Source organism: Staurois parvus, unplaced genomic scaffold (genome assembly GCF_062004578.1).
Source record: "Staurois parvus isolate SC_StPar_1 unplaced genomic scaffold, SC_StPar_1.0 ptg000391l, whole genome shotgun sequence".
Classification (NCBI taxonomy): domain Eukaryota; kingdom Metazoa; phylum Chordata; class Amphibia; order Anura; family Ranidae; genus Staurois; species Staurois parvus.
Window position 1 is genome coordinate 390,983 of NW_028318187.1, and position 19,453 is coordinate 410,435.

Sequence of the window (19,453 nt, forward strand, 5' to 3'; positions counted from 1 at the left end):
ATACTCAGTTCTGTCATTGGCCGTGTCCGAGGTACATGGTCGGTGACAGATCGTGCCGCTGCGCGGCTCTGCAGGAGCGCGATCTGCGCATGTGCGGGAGGACGCCATATGACGTCCACCCGTAACGATTTGGCCATAGGGCGGGGCAGCAAATGGTTAAAAAATGTAAGATATTTGTTACAACACAGACCCTTCCTGGATCAGGACATCGCTCAAAACTGGATAAAAAAAGCCAGGCGGAAACTGTCACATGCACATAATGACCACTCTCTGATCAATGTCACAAATTCTCTACAAATGTGGCTTGTATGGGAAGGTTGCAAGAAAAAAGCAACTCAAAAAAGGCCACATGCAGTCTCGACTGCGCTTTGCCAAAACGCACCTTGAAGATTCTGAGGCTACATGGAAAAAGGTGTTATGGTCAAATAAGACTAAAATTTAATTATTTGGCCTCAACACCAAACGATATGTCTGGCGGAAATCCAATACAGCTCACCATCCAAATAACACCATTCCTAAAGTATAGCATGGAGGTGGTAATATCCTGTGATGGGGATGTTTCTCTACAGCTGGGACTGGAGCCCTTGTCAGGATAGAAGGAAAAATGGATGGGGCAAAATACCGACAAATTCTTGAGTAAAATCTGCTGCCCTCTGCCAGAAAGATGTCAATGGGAAGAATGTTTACCTCCCAACATGACACTGACCCAAAGCACACGGCAAAAATGACCACACAGTGGTTGAAGGAAAAAAAAAAGGTGAATGTCCTTACATGGCCTAGTCAGAACTCAGACGTAAACCCCATTGAAACTCTGTGGAATGACGAAGACTGCAGTCCACAGTCACCATCAAATTTAGCTGAACTTGAGTAGTTCTGAAAATAAGAATTGGCAAATATTGCAAAGTCTAAATGTGCAAAGTTAGTAGAGACATATTGCAACAGACTAAAGGCTGTAATTAAAGCAAAAGGTGGTTCAACAATATACTGACACAAGGAGGTGATCCCTTTTCCAACTCAGTTCTGTTTTTGATTTTTTTTTATACATGCTGGTGTTATATCTTTCATTTGCATGTTATATACTAAGGTAAATACAGCTGGATAAAACAAAAACTGTGCCTGTCTTCATTTCAAGCTGCAAAGCAACAAAATGTTGTTATTTTACAGGAGGGTGATTCTTTTCTATACCTACTGTATATTTTAGAAAATACCTAAAGTAGAAATATAGGCAAAATGTTTGTTTTTTTGTTTTTTTTTTTAATTTTGGATAGAGTAAGGAAGGGTTAGAACACCTGTCAGTTGTTTTTTTGTCATCTGTGTCCCATTGGGGAGGCTTCCATTCAGTTCCTGTCCCACAGCCAAAAGAGGAAGTTAGATATCCCTGCAAATTAATGGGATTCCTTAATGGATGACATTAAGGTCACCAAAACTAGTGTCCCCTATTGGAAAATGTTAGTTACTTTTCTGGGGACAACCCAAAATTTGGGATTTTATTTACTTTCATTTTTTATGACAATGGTAAACAAGACAATTTAGAGAGGCTGGGTCACCCTAATGCGGGCACAGACAGTTTAGTAGAATGCTTTAAAAAGGCCTGCATTCTTTCAAGAACCTTTTTTTCTCTGCTGGAGCAAATTGGATCATGCTTTATTGGGGTTTTTTTGCCTTCCTCTGGATTAACTGTGGATATAGGACAGTGTATACAGAGGTTTTCTATTTGTTTTTTTTTTTTTCTTTTTTTTTTCTTTTTTAATCTGGTTGAAAAAGACACAAGTCCATCCAGTTCAACCATGTTACCATGTCTCTTCACCCATTATGGTCATGGCATTATACACTGAAATGCACACTGTTAGCCATAGGGTGCCTTGTCCTCTGTGGTGACCTTAAGGTGAATAACTCTACACCGAGCTCACATTATTATTATTATTATACAGTATTTATATAGCGCCAAAAGGTTTGCTCAACGCTGTACATTATAGTGGGGGACAGAACATGAGACAATACAGTAACAAAACAATCCACAAGAGGTTTGAGGGCCCTGCTCTTTCGAGCTTACAATCTAGGAGGGAGGGGATAGTGGTACAGGAGGAAGTGGCTGTGGGGGATGGAGTGGTAGGAGGAGTGGAGGAGATTGGCTGTTAAGTTAGGGTGGGGTAGGCTTCCCTGAAGAGATGGGTTTTCAGGGTGCGCCTAAAGGTGAGGAGGGTAGGTGACAGTCTGATGGATCGGGGTATTGAGTTTCAGAGGATGGGGGAAGTCCTGGAGAAGTCTTGCAGTCGGGCATGGGAGGAGGAGACCAGGGAGCTAGAAAGTAGGAGGTCTTGTGGGGAGCGAAGAGTACAGGTTGGGTGGTATTTGGGTATCAGGTCGGTGAAGTAGTTTGGGGAAGCGTTATGAATGGCTTTGTATGTCAGTGTTAGTATATTGAATGCGTTGGGCAATCGGACGACAGAGGGGGGTGGCAGATGCAGAGCGATTGGTAAGCTGGATGAGTCTGGCCGCTGAGTTCAGGATAGACTGAAGCGGGGATATCCTGTGTTGGGGTAGGCCGGTGAGAAGGGAGTTGCAGTAGTCCAGACGTGAGATAATAAGGGAGTGAACGAGTTGTTTAGTAGTGTCTGGGGTTAGGAACGGACGTATTTTGTAGATATTGCGTAGGTGGAGTCTGCATGAGTTTGCCAACGATTGGACATGGGGTTGGAAGGACAGGTTTGAGTCTAAAGTGACACCTAGGACTTTGGCTTGCGGGGTGGGACTGATGGTGCCGTTGTTGGTCGTGATGGAAAGTATTGGAGGGGGGTCGCGGGCTGGGGGGAAAATTAGGAGCTCGGTTTTGGAAAGGTTCAATTTTAGGAAATGGAGCGACATCCAGTCTGTCGTTCAGTAGGTGGGCGATACGGGCGGAGACTGAAGGGGTGAGGTGAGGGGTGGAGAGGTAAATTTGCGTGTCATCAGCGTAGAGATGTTAGTTGAAGCCGTGGGAGTGTATCAGTTTGCTAAGGGAGGAGGTTTCGTGTACACACACTTTATCAAAAGTTTCAGCTGCTTTGGTGTTAATGAAATTAACAGGTGTACTAGATGGGCAACAATGAGACGTCCCCCAAAACAGTAATGGTTTTACAGATGGAGGCCACTGACATTTTTTTCCCTACTCATGTTTTCTGAAGATTTTTCACTAGATTTGCATTTGGCTAGGGAAAGTGTCACTACTGATAGCATTAGGCAATACCTGGACCCTACAGAGGTTGCACAGGCAGTCCAATTCCTCCAGTATGGCACATCAATATGTGCCATTGCCAGAAGTTTTTGCTGTGTCTCCCAGAACAGTGTCAAAAGCGTGGAGGAGATTCCAAGAGACAGTTTCTCTAGGAGAGCTGGACAGGGACGTAGATGGTCCTTAACCCATAAGCAGGACTGGTATCTGCTCCTTTGTGCAAGGAGGAACAGAGTGAGCACTGCCAGAGCCTTACAAAATGACCTCCAGCAGGGCACTGGTGTGAATGTCTCTGATCAAACAATCAGAATCAGACTTCCTGGGGGCCTGACATCCTCTAGTGGGCCCTGTGCTCACTGCCCGGAACTACAGAGCTCGACTGGCATTTTCCACTGAACACCAGAATTGGCCGGTCTGCCACTGGTGCTCTGTGCTTTTCACAGATGAGAGCAGGTTCACCCTGAGCACATGTGACAGTCATGAAAGGGTCTGGAGAAGCTGTGGAGAATGTCATGCTGCTTGTAACATTCAGCATGACCATTTTGATGGTGGGTCAGTGATGGTATGAGGAAGCATATCCATGGAGGGACGCACAGACTTCTACAGGCTAGACAATAGCACCCTGACTGCCATTGGGATGAAATCCTTGGACCCATTGTCAGACCCTACACTGGTGTAATGGGTCCTGTGTTCCTCCTGGTGCACAACAATGCCCAGCCTCATGTGGCAAGAGTATGCAGGCAGTTCCTGGAGGATAAAGAAATTAATACCATTGAATGGCCCCCACATTTGCCTGACCTAAATTCAATAGAACACCTCTGGGATATCATGTTTCGGTTTATCTGATGCCTCCAGGTTGCACCTCAGACTGGAGCTCAGTGAGGCCCAGGTCCAGATCTGGGAGGAAATACCCCAAGACAGCATCTATCGTCTCATTAGGAGCATGCCCCTACTTTGTCAGGCATGCATACAAGCACGTGGGGACCATATAGACTACTGAGTACCATTTTGAGTTGAGGAAATTAAATTTCAGCAAAATGGACTAGCCTGCTGCATCATTTTGTCACTTCGATATCCGGGGTGTCTTTGAATTCAGTCCTCTGTGGGTTGATAATTTTCATTTCCATCAAACTATAGGGCATCCTTACATTCCTAACACATTACCCAGCCCATATCAGTATAGATATCCAGCATGATATTTTTCCCCATTGAGATCTGATGTGTTTTCAAAGCGTTCCTTTAAATGTTTTGAGCAGTGTATATTCTCCAAATACCCAGTTCTTTTGAGAGTTGGATGTGTGACGGACGCAAGATCGCTGCCACCAATATGTGACGAACGCGGCGTCAGACCCCAGCCCTTCTCACCAAACTTCTGACTGAAGGACTAGCCAATCTAAAACTGTGATGTCACGTGCGTAACAATGCCACACCCAGCTGCACCCTGCACAACGATTTTCCAGCTAATTGGACCACAATCTATGTACTGGCAGCCTTAGCGATTGTTATAGGGGCAGGTTAATTTATGCAATTAACCCTTCACACTGCCACCACCTCCTTTTTGAACAGAGAAAGAGGAAACTCGGCAATATCAGCTATAACACTATATTGGTTGAGATAATCGTCTGTATTTCACGGTCACCGCAGGCCGGTTATACAGAGGCTTAAACACAGTAGCGCTCTTTTTAGAGGCAGGAATTCGTAAATTGCAATAAAGAGCTATAGAAACAGTTCAACACTTTCAGAAGGAAAGATTTATTATTAAAAGGTCAAACGGGTGCAATAAAAATATTTACATAAAAAAAATGTAACCAATATAGTATATATATAAATATACAGAGAACAACAGCACAGCAAAGAGATAACAGAGAAGAGTTTAAAGGGCTAAAGTACTTACCCATCAGCCTTGGGTTTGCAGATCAAGTTTCAGAGCGAAAGGATACGGGTCTCCCCAGGTGGTACTGATGTTAAACAGAAGAATTCTTCAACTTCTTTTCTTAGGCCTGACAACCCAATTTGTAGTTCCCCAGCAGGGGGTGTCTCTGAAGTCAAGGACCAATACCCCATTTAGGGAGGGATATTCTGGGCGTAGGCCTAAACTAGAGCCAAAATCTCTTCTAGTTCATACTTTGGCTCATAACTTTCCATATGCATAAGTGACACTCCACCTGTGAGTAGATTATTATGCGGACATGTCTGAGGATTGATTAGATATTACATATGAAATTCTACACTGAATGGTTCACGAGATCTACTTTTCTGCTTTCCCATGTATTCCAACCATGGAGAGTGACCTATCAAAATGTTCGTCTCCTCTTGGCCAATCTGACAATATGCCTGGTTTTTATGTAAGGCTCTCATATTCCAAGATTGGAGACATAGGGGAAAATAGATTTTTAAAAAGGTTATCTGGTTCAATGTCTTTTGAACTCCTGGGAAGGCTGCATTATCTTTTTACGAGGTGTAAAATGGCACAGGTTCTTTGGACAGGGAGGCCCCAGCTCCCTTGGGGACTTTATAACTAATAGCCCCCTGCTGGGCTCTGGCCTCCTGTGACACTCCTAACACACACACTGGCCAAATGTCACTGTGACTCTCAGAGAGGGAAGGGGGAGAATGAGGGGGAAATATGTTTGTCAGGATGGTTAACCCCTTTGCCAAGATAGAGGTTGAAGCCAAAATAGTTGAACCGCATCCATCTCTGGGTGTACGCCTACCACAGAATGAACCAAAAAAAACCCATTAGAATTTTTAATTTGCAATAGATTATTTTTCCCAACCAAGTTGGGAATTCCCAACAGGGCATTCTGTGTAATAATCTAATATGCTACTAATTTCAGTGCAAGATGACATCTATCATAGTGCAGAGCACTTATTAAAATTTCTAAAATACTTCTTGGCCTACTTTCCATCAAGTGTTGGGTTGTCTGTGATATCTGACGCACAATACACAAGTAATATGCTTGTTTAAAACATGTAAAATGTTCACATTCTATATATGTCCAGATTTATTTCTCCAGTATTGTTCTATTATTTTGCATATATATATATATATATATATTTTATTTTTTTTTATTTATTTTTTTATTGTACACACAGTATATACAGTTTTTATTGCAGCACCCTCTAATACACCATACTATGACACCCAATTCAGAAAGCTACTCACTGAAGAATTTCACTAAGCTATTTGCCATCACCCTCTTTCTCTCTTGCTGAAAATCCATATGACTTGTCTAAATAGAGCAGGCAGGGATAGAGAAGCCATTCATTCCTTTGTGCACAATTGAGCTTGGGCTACTGAGATCTGTAAACAGAAGTTTTTTCTAATAAAAATAGCAGTGGATAATGTGTAAAGGAGCAAGGGCCTCAATATGTAATAAAGGAAGCATTCATTTTTTTTTGTTTTGTCTTCATTTTTATATATATATATATATATATAAATACACACACACTTGCATACATTCCATTTATGTATTTAAAATATAACACTTGGACATTGCACTGACTGGACAAAGTTATAATTTCTCTGCCGAAATTGTCAGTTCCCAGGTTAATTGTTGCAATGTAATAATACAAATATTCTTGCATTGGCATGATGAATTATTTCTGTGCAGTGGTTTGACTTCATATGGCACCATACAAACATGTTGGAGATTTATATAATAGGTTCTGAAACTACATATTTTGCAATGTTGTTCAGCAGATAATGGCGGCGTGAATTTACATTTTGGAGAGTGATATATCTATTTAAGCAAGGTTAAAACAATAAGAAAAAGTAAGAAATTAGGTGAAAATACTAAAGACTTAGATGTATACAGAATAGCTCCTAGTACCCCTATACAAAATGATATCCATAATGTCATTGATATCCATCACTGAGGAACATACAACCCCTGGCTCCGCAGTGGCAGCTCAAGCACAATGCCCATCCTATATCATTGCAACTGCTGCACATCAACAGCTGGAAAAGCAGGGTTTTATTGTACTGACCTAGGATACATTTTTACCCTCTTTGTACTACAGTCAGCATTGCAACTCAATCGCTGAAAAGACTCTTTTTAAAATGTGCTTATGTGTAATATGTGTATGAAGGGAGGTTTGAAGTTGGCTTGAAAGAAGCAGCTCAGTACAGTGTAGGAGTCAGTGACAAAAAGCACTCTATGCCCAAGCCCCAGTTCTTTCAGAATAGTGCCATTCATATCCCTTTCCTGTTTCTTCTGTCTATAATTAGGCACAGGATCCCGAGGCAGCTAAAAAGATGGCAGACTGAGTCGAAAGACTATACCTACAAAGCTGTAAGTTTAGTAAATGTTGATCAAGATTCTTGCCAAGGCACCCGGGTTATAGAGAGGTCATTAAGCCCATATTAGGGTCTAGGATCTTCCATCAAACTTTCCCTCTTAATACTCAGTCATTTTACTTATGCAAAGGTCAAACATGAGTAGAAAATAAACAAAAAATGTGTACTCTCAAAGATTCAAAAATACAAGCGTAGTCCCTTAAAAAAGAAAACTGTTTCATGAGGCGAAGCAGAGGAAAAAAAAACACAAAAGTGGTGAGTGTTTTATTTGGCATCACTTAGACAGGATTCCTGCTTGAGCATTACAGACTTATCCAGACCAGAGGATGGACAGACACTTGCAGAACTGGAGACAAAATGTGCATTAGTCACATGGTGAGTGATTAAGTGAAGTGATTTATTTTCTACATAAAGTTTATTATAATTGCAGCCATTTTTAAAAGTAATTTAAGTTGCTGTTATGAAGGAGTCTACCCACCATGGGAGTATATGTTACATGTCTATAAATGCATTGTGAGCCTGGAATGAGTATAATTATTTTATCTCTTCTATGGATTTCTTTATTTCAGAAGGAATTTATATTGTTGATTTATTTTGAATGTATCTGAACAGGACGTTTATCCCACTGAAAAAAAAAGGTCTTGGCAGCTCAGTAGTGAGGAGACTTGCTGAGGCTCCTAGTCCCACATCACCGACTGCTTGCCTCACCCTAGACTGGGCCTTTTGTAATAACTTTGACATTACCGTAAGAAAGAAAAATAGAAGCAACTAAAATTACCATTGGTTAGAATTAACACATTTGCACAGAGGTCTTGGTCTGGACATGCTATTATTTAATTGGGGACACCCAAGCCTTTCAGTAATTTAGCTGACAAGGGAATAATTTTGCTGGTAGTGCTGGTGTTTTTGAAATGTGTGCCTGGAGTGTGTGGGGGCTGTGGCTGAGCAGAAAAGAGAGCTCTTTGTGTAGCCTTGAAGAAGAAGGGAGCCTTCCAGAGGTGTGCAGTGGAAAGTCTGGGTCCTGGCCTGAGATGCTGAACACCTGGCCTATGAAGAGTGTGTCCTTAGAGGACACCTTGCTGAAAGTGTTGCAGGACCCTGGGTCAGCAGGCTTTGGCAGTTAATGGGAACCAGATGACGGGGGACCTGCAGTTCCTGATCACGCAAGACAGAACTACATACATTTCTTTTCTGTTTTCAAGGCCTACAGGTGCACGCTTCTTTAGAGTCTCACCTAGAGGACAAGACCATACCATTCCTCCCAGCTCTGCTTTTCTGTGCATCTGATGGTCTTTGCCATGAATGACCCCAAGACTCTTCTAAACAAATATGTTTACAGTTAGTGTTGTTTACATACCGGCATCCGGCTTCCAAGCAATCCGGCTAGATACAGGTACATTGAACATCATGCATTGTTTGCCATCTATGAACTCTTTAGGAAAAAAAAAAATCAGCATAGATGTCACTTGGTTCCATGCGTTGATCATGTATATACCCGCCAATCTGTTGCTTAATAAATGTATGTGTCTTGGAAATCTGTTGCTTTGGGAAATCTTTTTTGGGGGGGATGTTTGGAGTCATAATATACACATATGTTTACAGAACATGTTTGCATTATTGCATATTGAACTTGTGCTGGGCTTTTAAAGAATAACAAAATGAACTACTTGCAAAATATTTACAGCAACAACAATGATATCCTTACTATGGTCAGGAGGATGTTTTATTTACACAGAAATTTGGAAAGCCTTGTGGTTCTCAACGTCCTAGAGGACACAAACTAGAGAGCCCACATACAGATACAGTATGAGTGGAGCACACAGGCACCATACTGCGGAGTCCACATACTCTACAGTATAAATGGAGCACACACACGGGTTTATTTACTAAAGCTGGTTCACTCAGAATCTCATGCACTCCTGCATAGAAACCAATCAGCTTCCAGGTTTTATTGCTAAAGCTTAATTGAACAAGCTGAGGTTAGAAGCTGATTGGCCACCATGCACAGCTGCACCAGATTCTACGTGAACCAGCTTTAGTAAATAAACCCCACAGTGTACATGCAGATAAGAGTGGAACACGCACAAACATACAAATATGGGTGGAGCACGCAAAGCCTAAATACAGATAAGAGTGGAGCACACACAGACCGTGTACATACAGATAAGAATGGAGCACACAAAGCCTACATATACTGTAGATAAGAGGGGAGCACACAGAACCTACTTACAAATATAGGTGGAGCACACAGGCACCATGCTTCAGAGTCTACATACACATATAAATATAGCACACGGAGCCTTCAAATAAAAGTGAAGTACACATATCCTACATACCAGTAGAGCACACAGATCTTACATATAGATAGGAGTGGAGCACACAGATCCTACATACAGGTAAGAGTGGAGCACACAGAGCCTACATATAGATATGAGTGGAGAACACAGAGCCCACATATAGATATGAGTGGAGCACACAGAGCCTACATATAGACAAGAGTGGAACACACAGAGCCTAAATACAGATAAGAGTGGAGTACACAAATCCTACATATAGATATGAGTGGAGCACACAGAGCCTACATACAGGTAAGAGTGGAGCACACAGAGCCTACATATAGATATGAGTGGAGCGCACAGATCCTACATACAGGTAAGAGTGGAGCACACAGAGCCTACATATAGATATGAGTGGAGCACACAGATCCTACATACAGGTAAGAGTGGCGATCACACAGAGCTCACATACAGGTAAGAGTGGAGCACACAGATCCTACATACAGATATGAGTGGAGCACACAGAGCCTACATACAGGTAAGAGTGGCGCACACAGAGCCTACATACAGGTAAGAGTGGCGCACACAGAGCCTACATACAGGTAAGAGTGGAGCACACAGATCCTACATACAGATATGAGTGGAGCACACAGATCCTACATACAGGTAAGAGTGGAGCACGCAGAGCCTACATACAGGTAAGAGTGGAGCACACAGATCCTACATACAGGTAAGAGTGGAGCACACAGAGCCTACATACAGATTTGAGTGGAGCACACAGATCCTACATCCAGGTAAGAGTGGAGCACACAGATCCTACATACAGGTAAGAGTGGAGCACACAGATCCTACATACAGGTAAGAGTGGAGCACACAGATCCTACATACAGGTAAGAGTGGAGCACACAGAGCCTACATACAGATTTGAGTGGAGCACACAGATCCTACATACAGGTAAGAGTGGAGCACACAGAGCCTACATACAGGTAAGAGTGGAGCACACAGATCCTACATACAGGTAAGAGTGGAGCACACAGATCATACAGGTAAGAGTGGAGCACATAGATCCTACATACAGGTAAGAGTGGAGCACACAGAGCCTACATACAGGTAAGAGTGGAGCACGCAGAGCCTACATACAGGTAAGAGTGGAGCACACAGATCCTACATACAGGTAAGAGTGGAGCACGCAGATCCTACATACAGGTAAGAGTGGAGCACACAGATCCTACATACAGGTAAGAGTGGAGCACACAGATCCTACATACAGATATCAGCACGGAATGGTCCTGATGTATGGTGTGATGTCAAGTAACTAATACAACTGGCAAAAGAATGTATAAAACCGTCCATTACACTGTCACCCGGAGTGGAGAGGGCAGGGGCACAAATGGTTAATTGATGTCGCCCTCAGTACTGACTACAGGACAGCTACAAACGCTGAGCAGACAACTCCAATGACCCCAAAGCAATACTACAGACATCACCTATTACCTGCGAGCAACAAAGGCGTCTATATATCAGACTAGAGAAGGTGTACCGGAGGAATGTACAATTACCTCCATCTCCAGCCTCTACCCAGGAATACCTGACAGTGTACAACTTCACACCCAGCAAGATCCCACCAGGACCCGGATGGCTCAATACAAATACTACACAACCAAATGAGGAGATCATTAGAACGTCGTTTATTTATTAAAGTGACGTTGTGATCACTTCTGTCATCCAATCATCTGCACATACCTTCGTGTTATTCAGTAAGTGGCATTTTAGAATCCTTTAGGTAACAGAATACTTTTTTTTATTTTATCTGATTCAATAATATTTAGAAACTAAACACAATTATTTTACAAATTATATTGTAAATCGTTTTATTGCAAATACACATGGTTTATGTTCCAAATAAATATACATATAAAATTGTGCATTGCGAAGAGTAGATATTATTATAAAGAGGGTGGTAATGTCCATATACTGGAGGCTGGTGGTCTCTGTAGGATACACAGTCCTGGAGGCTGCTGATCCCCATACTGTAATAGAGGCTGCTTATCCCCATACTGTAATGGAAACAGCTGATCCCCTTACTGTAATGGAGGCTGCTGATCCCCTTACTGTAATAGAGGCTGCTTATCCCCATACTGTAATGGAGGCTGCTGGTCCCCATACTGTAATGGAAACAGCTGATCCCCTTACTGTAATGGAGGCTGCTGGTCCCCACACTGTAATGGAGGCTGCTGGTCCCCTTACTGTAATGGAGGCTGCTGATTCCCATACTGTAATGGAGGCTGCTGATTCCCATACTGTAATGGAAACTGCTGATCCCCACACTGTAATGGAGGCTGCTGATCCCCACACTGTAATGGAGACTGCTGATCCCCACACTGTAATGGAGGCTGCTGATCCCCACACTGTAATGGAGACTGCTGATCCCCACACTGTAATGGAGGCTGCTGATCCCCACACTGTAATGGAGACTGCTGATCCCCACACTGTAATGGAGGCTGCTGATCCCCACACTGTAATGGAGACTGCTGATCCCCACACTGTAATGGAGGCTGCTGATCCCCACACTGTAATGGAGACTGCTGATCCCCACACTGTAATGGAGACTGCTGATCCCCACACTGTAATGGAGGCTGCTGATCCCCATACTGTAATGGAGGCAGCTGATCCCCATAAGGCAAACTACACTGGAGGCTGGGGAGCTCTGTAGGCACCCTGTGCAGCCTGGAAGGTGTTGAGCAGAAAGCCCTGCTGGAAGCTTCAACACTTTGCTTGTGATGTTACCTTGTATGACATTCTGTTGCTGTGTAGTGGAGAGATGTTCTTCTACAAGTTTAAGTGTATGAAAACAAGAGTTATTAGTAGCTAATGTATCTGCAGGCGATCTCTCCTCCTCCACCTTTTATAACTTGTCAGTGCAGGAGGCTGCGGAGAGGGCACAATGTGCAGCAATAATTCATAGCAAGAGCTCAGCCGGAGTACATGTCTCTATCTTCATTCCTGGATGCAGGCACAGGGAGAAGCTGCTGCTAGCAAAGGGAAAGTAAAAGCATCCTAAACCATCAATCTATCGCGCGTATATGTATTCTTTAAATAAATACAATTTTAAAAAATTAAATAAAAAAGTGTGTGTGTGTATATATATATATATATATATACTGTATGTATAGATATATTCCCCCAAAAAATATATCCTTTAGAATATATATACACTGTATGTATATATATAAATATATATATATATATATACCCAAAAAAACATATCCTTTGGAATATATATATATATCTTTTTAAAAGAATTTATATATATATATTCTTTTAAAAAGCTATATATATATATATATATATATATATATATATATATATATATATATGCACACACACACACAGATAATGTATAAATATATAGCTATAAGCACCCAAACTCTCGGTATATATACCTCTAAGCACCCAGACACTTGCATACAAATGTTTCTCCACAGAGATGAATCCAGTAAAGGCTCCCAAGTGTTGTAGTCGGAGGAGGAGATGACAGTCCATGATGATTGCTCCCAGACATCATCACAGTGGGGTGTCCAGTTGCTGTGGCTCTCCGGTCACTGACTCCCCTGGCTGGACTATAGAAAGGTGCAGAGGGGCCGCTCCCTTCCCTGGTGGCCATGACATCGCACTGACTGATCTGACAGTCTCCAAAGCTGAAATGATTCTAGGAGGGGACTGATCGCACACTATGATCCCCCCTGAAGAACATTTCATTGGCGAATCATGGCTCTGAAATAGTCAAAACAAAAATGGAGTGTAGTGAATGGAAAGGCAGTCCAGTGCAGAGCAGCCTGCTGTCAGAGCTCTGGGAAATCTTGGGGTGACATCAATAATCCTTTATTAGCGCACAGAAAAGCCTGAGCCCTCCTCAGCCTATTTTTTTCTAGCACAAGGCTCCTGTCCTGGGTAGACTGTGTGCTCCATGGCCTGGGAATAATGAAAATGTAAAGAAGGAGGTTCATGCAGGATTCGTACAGCAGCGTTTTGTAGTGAGTGTAATAATACAATTAGTGGAGGTGCTGTGTGACTGCTGGCACAGAAGTCAGCCTGTGTGTACTATACAATGGCAGCTCTGTGCTTCCACTCTGTAACAGGGGTTCAATCATAAAAATCACTTGTGCCTGGAGTACCTATGGAAAGCAGCACTATGGGGTGACAGCTTGTCCATTCTGTGTACTGTAATGAGGATTTATTTACAAAGCATCGCTATATAAAGAAAAGATTGGGGTCCATTTCTGTCTACTTTTATGTCGATTGGAGCAGAAACCCCCACATTTTTATTATTATACGGGACATATATAGCACCAAATCTTATCTGGTGGTAATTCAGAGCTCCCTGTCCATGAGCAAATTGTGAGATCGTATGTACAAAAGCCGACTGGTCAGCATGGGCGCAGGGGATGAAGCATGGCATTGAAAGCCTGGCAGGATTACACGGACAGCTAGGAATTTATTATTAACACCGCTGTATACAAATGCACTGTTGTGGGGAAACGGGGAAAACAAAGAAATTATATATATATATTTTTTTTATCTTCCATTTTATTTTTATTTTACATATATATATATATATATATATATATATATATATATAAAATTTCTTATAATATATTATGCAGCAGGAAAACGTTTTACAAAAAGTCGATGGGCTCAATGCCGTTAGTCAGCAGACGCGTTAAGATTTTAGATGAGGGGATATTAGTTGCTTTATAAATTAATTTAGTAACTATTGTTCTATCAATGACAGATTCAGAAGGGCTGAGAGATAACAACCACTTGTATCTGTATTCCCTGGAAATACACCGCCGATTTTTTTTCTTATTCTAAAATCTGTAAATCCCATGAACTCAGTTATTTCAACAGAACACAATTGATAGCGAAGAGTGTTCCTTTAAGTCGCATACCAAAGCGCTGGGGGTTGGGATTGGGTAGGGGGAGGGGGTATTTATTTCACATACGTAAGTAACAAAGTAATAAATATTACCGATAAAACAAGTGTGAGCTAAAGCGAAAACGAATTTTGGTAATGTTACAAACTAGCTAAGAACTGTTAGTTTTATAAATACAAAATACAATAGATAGATAGATAGATAGATAGATAGATAGATAGATAGATAGATAGATAGATAGATAGATAAAGTACATCATTATATTCCAATATAGGTTTTCGGGAAGGCAATGAGTACATGAGATAAAAGCGGTTATTCTTCTTTTATGTCACGTGTTGTCTCCTTGTACAGATGACACAGATTGCAGAGCACAAAGTGAAAGCTCCCCTGCTCGGTGTGTAGTCACAGTTGCTGCTTGTAGTATATTCTACGCTTACAGGATATACTTCATACATTCTCCTGGTATACGCCATACTTTCCGAGTATATTCCATAAGGGGTATAGGTTATACTCCATACATTGAAGGGTATACGCCATACAATCAGAAAATCTGTATATTGATGGGTATGCTCCATATAATAAGGATATACTCCATACATTAATTGGTATTCTCTATACAATCAGAATATACTCCATACAATCTGGATATATACTCCATACCTTCAGAGTGTATTCCATGCATTAAAGGGTATACAATATACACTCAGCGTATGCTTCATACAATCGGAATATACTCCATACAATCATGGTACACTGTATGAATTCGGGGCAGATGCCATGCACTCAGGATATACTTAATACAATCAGAATATACTCTATACATAAAGGATATACTCCATACAATTAGGATATTATCCATACAATCGGAATATACTCCAAACAATTAGGATATACTCCATACATTCAGCGCATACTCTGTACACTCAGGACATACTTCATACAATTGGGATATACTCCATACAATCAGGATATACTCAATATATTCAGGGCATACTCTATACACTCATGGTATACTTCATTCAGTCAGGATATACTCCATATAATTAGGATATTATTGATACAGTAGTCGGAATATGTTCCATACATAAAAACTCCATACATTTAGGGCATACTCTGTACGCTGAGGACATACTTAATTGGGATATACTCCATACAAGCATGGTGTACTCCATATATTCAGGGCATACCCTATACACTCACGGTATACTTCATTCAGTCAGGATATACTCCATACAATTAGGATATTATCTATATATTTGGGATATACTCCATACATTTAGGGCATAGTCTGTACACTCAGGACATACTTCATACGATTGGGATATACTCCATACAATCAGGGTATACTCCATATATGCAGGGCATACTCTGTACACTAAGGACATACTTCATACAATTGGGATATACTCCATACAATCAGGGTATACTCCATATATGCAGGGCATACTCTGTACACTAAGGACATACTTCATACAATTGGGATATACTCCATACAATCAGGGTATACTCCATATATTCAGAGCATACTCTGTACACTAAGGACATACTTCATACAATCAGGATATACTCCATATATTCAGGGCATACTCTGTACACTCAGGACATACTTCATACGATTGGGATATACTCCATACAATCAGGGTATACTCCATATATTCAGAGCATACTCTGTACACTCAGGACATACTTCATACGATTGGGATATACTCCATACAATCAGGGTATACTCCATATATTCAGAGCATACTCTGTACACTAAGGACATACTTCATACAATCAGGATATACTCCATATATTCAGGGCATACTCTGTACACTCAGGACATACTTCATACGATTGGGATATACTCCATACAATCAGGGTATACTCCATATATTCAGAGCATACTCTGTACACTCAGGACATACTTCATACAATTGGGATATACTCCATACAATCAGGGCATACTCTGTACACTCAGGACATGTTTTATACAATCAGGATATACTCCATACATTCAGGATATAATCTATATACTCGGGGTATATTCATCCAATCAGGATTTATACTCCACACATTCATGTCGCCACTCAGACGTTGTTCTATACAATCTGACATCGTCTCCCCTGTCTGACCCCCGTCTCTCTCTCTCTCTCTCTCGTCTTCTCTTGCCCTGAAAAATGATTCCCAGTCCGTGATTGAATTTTATTCCTTCCTGACCAGGCCTGCTTTTATTACATAGACTCCATCAATCTTGGACTAACGCGACATTTGTTTATAGCTCTGGAATGAAATGAATGGCTTTATGAGCCTGATCATAATTAAGATTAAAGGCCTGGATTCATCTACACAAGCACCAAAGTAGCGAAATGTACAGACAGTTTGCCCCAGAGCTAGCACTCTATACCAATCTGCATCGGTGTATGTGTGGGGAAACAGGTAGACTGCTCCAAACGCATTACGCTAGAAAACCAAACTCACAATTATCCACCCTCCCCCAGTTTGGGTAATGACTGATCTATGCACTCAGCACAATACAGCATGCGTGCAAATATTGTATACATTTACCAAAATAAAAATAAAGTTCATACCATCGGGTGAGCCAGGACCAACCTTTTTAATTTATGAGTCATCTAAAATGGACTGTAAAACACACACACACACACACATATATATATATATATATATATATATATAAAAATATATATATATATGTGTGTGTGTGTGTGTGTATGTAACACCTACATGACGTCTGACTGGCAAGGGCAATGTAATCGGCTGAGCTTCAAACCGCATACGGTTTTCAGATACAATTGCATAGATCTGTGTGGGCTGACTTTTTATTGGATTTAAGAATCTGTAAATATTCACTTCAATCACATGAAAAGAATCTGGGTATTCAGGGGGTAACCAGCGATTAGTTTTGTACATGATTTGATGATTAAAGTGAAAATCCACATAACATTTAAGTGAAAATTCTCAGCCTCTTTAATGAATCAGTTTCATTGCAGTGTCTGTTTTTTTTTGTTTGTTTTTTTTTTTTACAAGCCGTTTATTCTATATGTTCGAAAAGTGTTTCTGTGCTTTCTCATTGGTATGGGTCTGGACGTTTTTGTTCTGGAAGTAAATGATTACTAGCGCCCTAATAAAGAGCACATGACTGGCAGGCTCAGAGTGCCATGGCACGGTGCTTGTACATCGTCACTACTGCTACAAGCAGGGTGCTATAATTACTACAGACAGAGCTGCTCATTTGTTCCTGTGCCAGTATATTTATTTGATTATGTAAACAATCGTGAGAAATGGCAACCATGAATTAAACACAGTCTGGGTTTCTCGGGATCGTACAGGTAAGTACATCCCTCCTAGGTATGCACTGTGGGGGAGAGTTACAAAAACTGGAGTGCTCAGAATCTGGTGCAGCTGTGCACTGTAGCCAATCAGCTTCTAATTTCAGCTTGTTAAATTAAGTTGTGACAATAAAATCTGGAATCTGATTGGTTTCCATGCGGAGTAGCACCAAATTTTGCACTCTCCAAATTTGGCAAATCCCAATGTATTGTTGTATTCATTGATAGAGCATTAACACCTTCCAATACCACGTGAGAAAATAAAAAACAAAAAGCAGGGGCTATGACAATGACAATAACATACATACACCAGGAATGAGATTTCTGACATTTATGAATATATTCCTGCAATCTGAGTAATGGCCTAGTGATCTGGGGCTGTGCTCACCTCCTTCCTCCTACCTGGGATAAGCATTGCTATGTCATGGAGAGAAGCCGCCTTTGTGACTTCTTATTGCTGCGTTTGATTGCTATAAATCAGAAGAGAAGCTTATCAACGAGGATTATAGACCGCATAATCCTAGAAGGCAATTGCATGAACAGCTCAGACACGCATACCTTCACAACTAGACGTGGCAAATTTTTCCTCTCCAATAATATGGAGTGAATTACATTGAATGAACTCCTGACAGATTGTCCTCTTCACAAAGTGCACTTCTAGGTCTAATTATCTTTCTGAGTGATTTGTCCAGGCCAGCAGAGCCCTGTCAGGGGTTCTTGTAGTAATCACAAAACAATTACACAGGTACTAGAGCACAATTCAGCTAGGTGTAAAGAGTGGATCATGCAGGGGCAGCGCACATCCACCAATTGTCAGCTCCTCTGTGTCAGGGGGATCTCCCCCCCACCCGGCTGGTAAAAGGATCATCCGCCCAGCCCTGTGTGTTATTTGGTTATAATTAGTCATGCTCCTCAGATGTTTGTCTTGCCTATTTCACACACACAACATCCCAGCCCACTGAATGATGAGAACTATCAGGAGACACAGGACAAAACCACAATCCTGGACATTGCCAATCATACACAATATACAAAACCTGCACTCAAATCAGCAACAAGGTACACTTATTCACACAGGGCAGGGGCAACAAGACATACCTACATACACAATAGTACATTTTATTGTTCTTAGACTTTTTATCATTGTTTTCTATCTATCTATCTATCTATCTATCTACCCACCTGCCTATCTATCTATCTATCTATCTATCTATCTATCTATCTATCTATCTATCACCTACCGACCTACCTACCTACCTATCTATCTATCTATCTGTATTGTTTTGAACTTGCTCATACTGTATGAACACCCACACACACAATATATATATATATATATATATATATATATATATATATATATATATATATATATATATATATATATATATATATATTAAAGT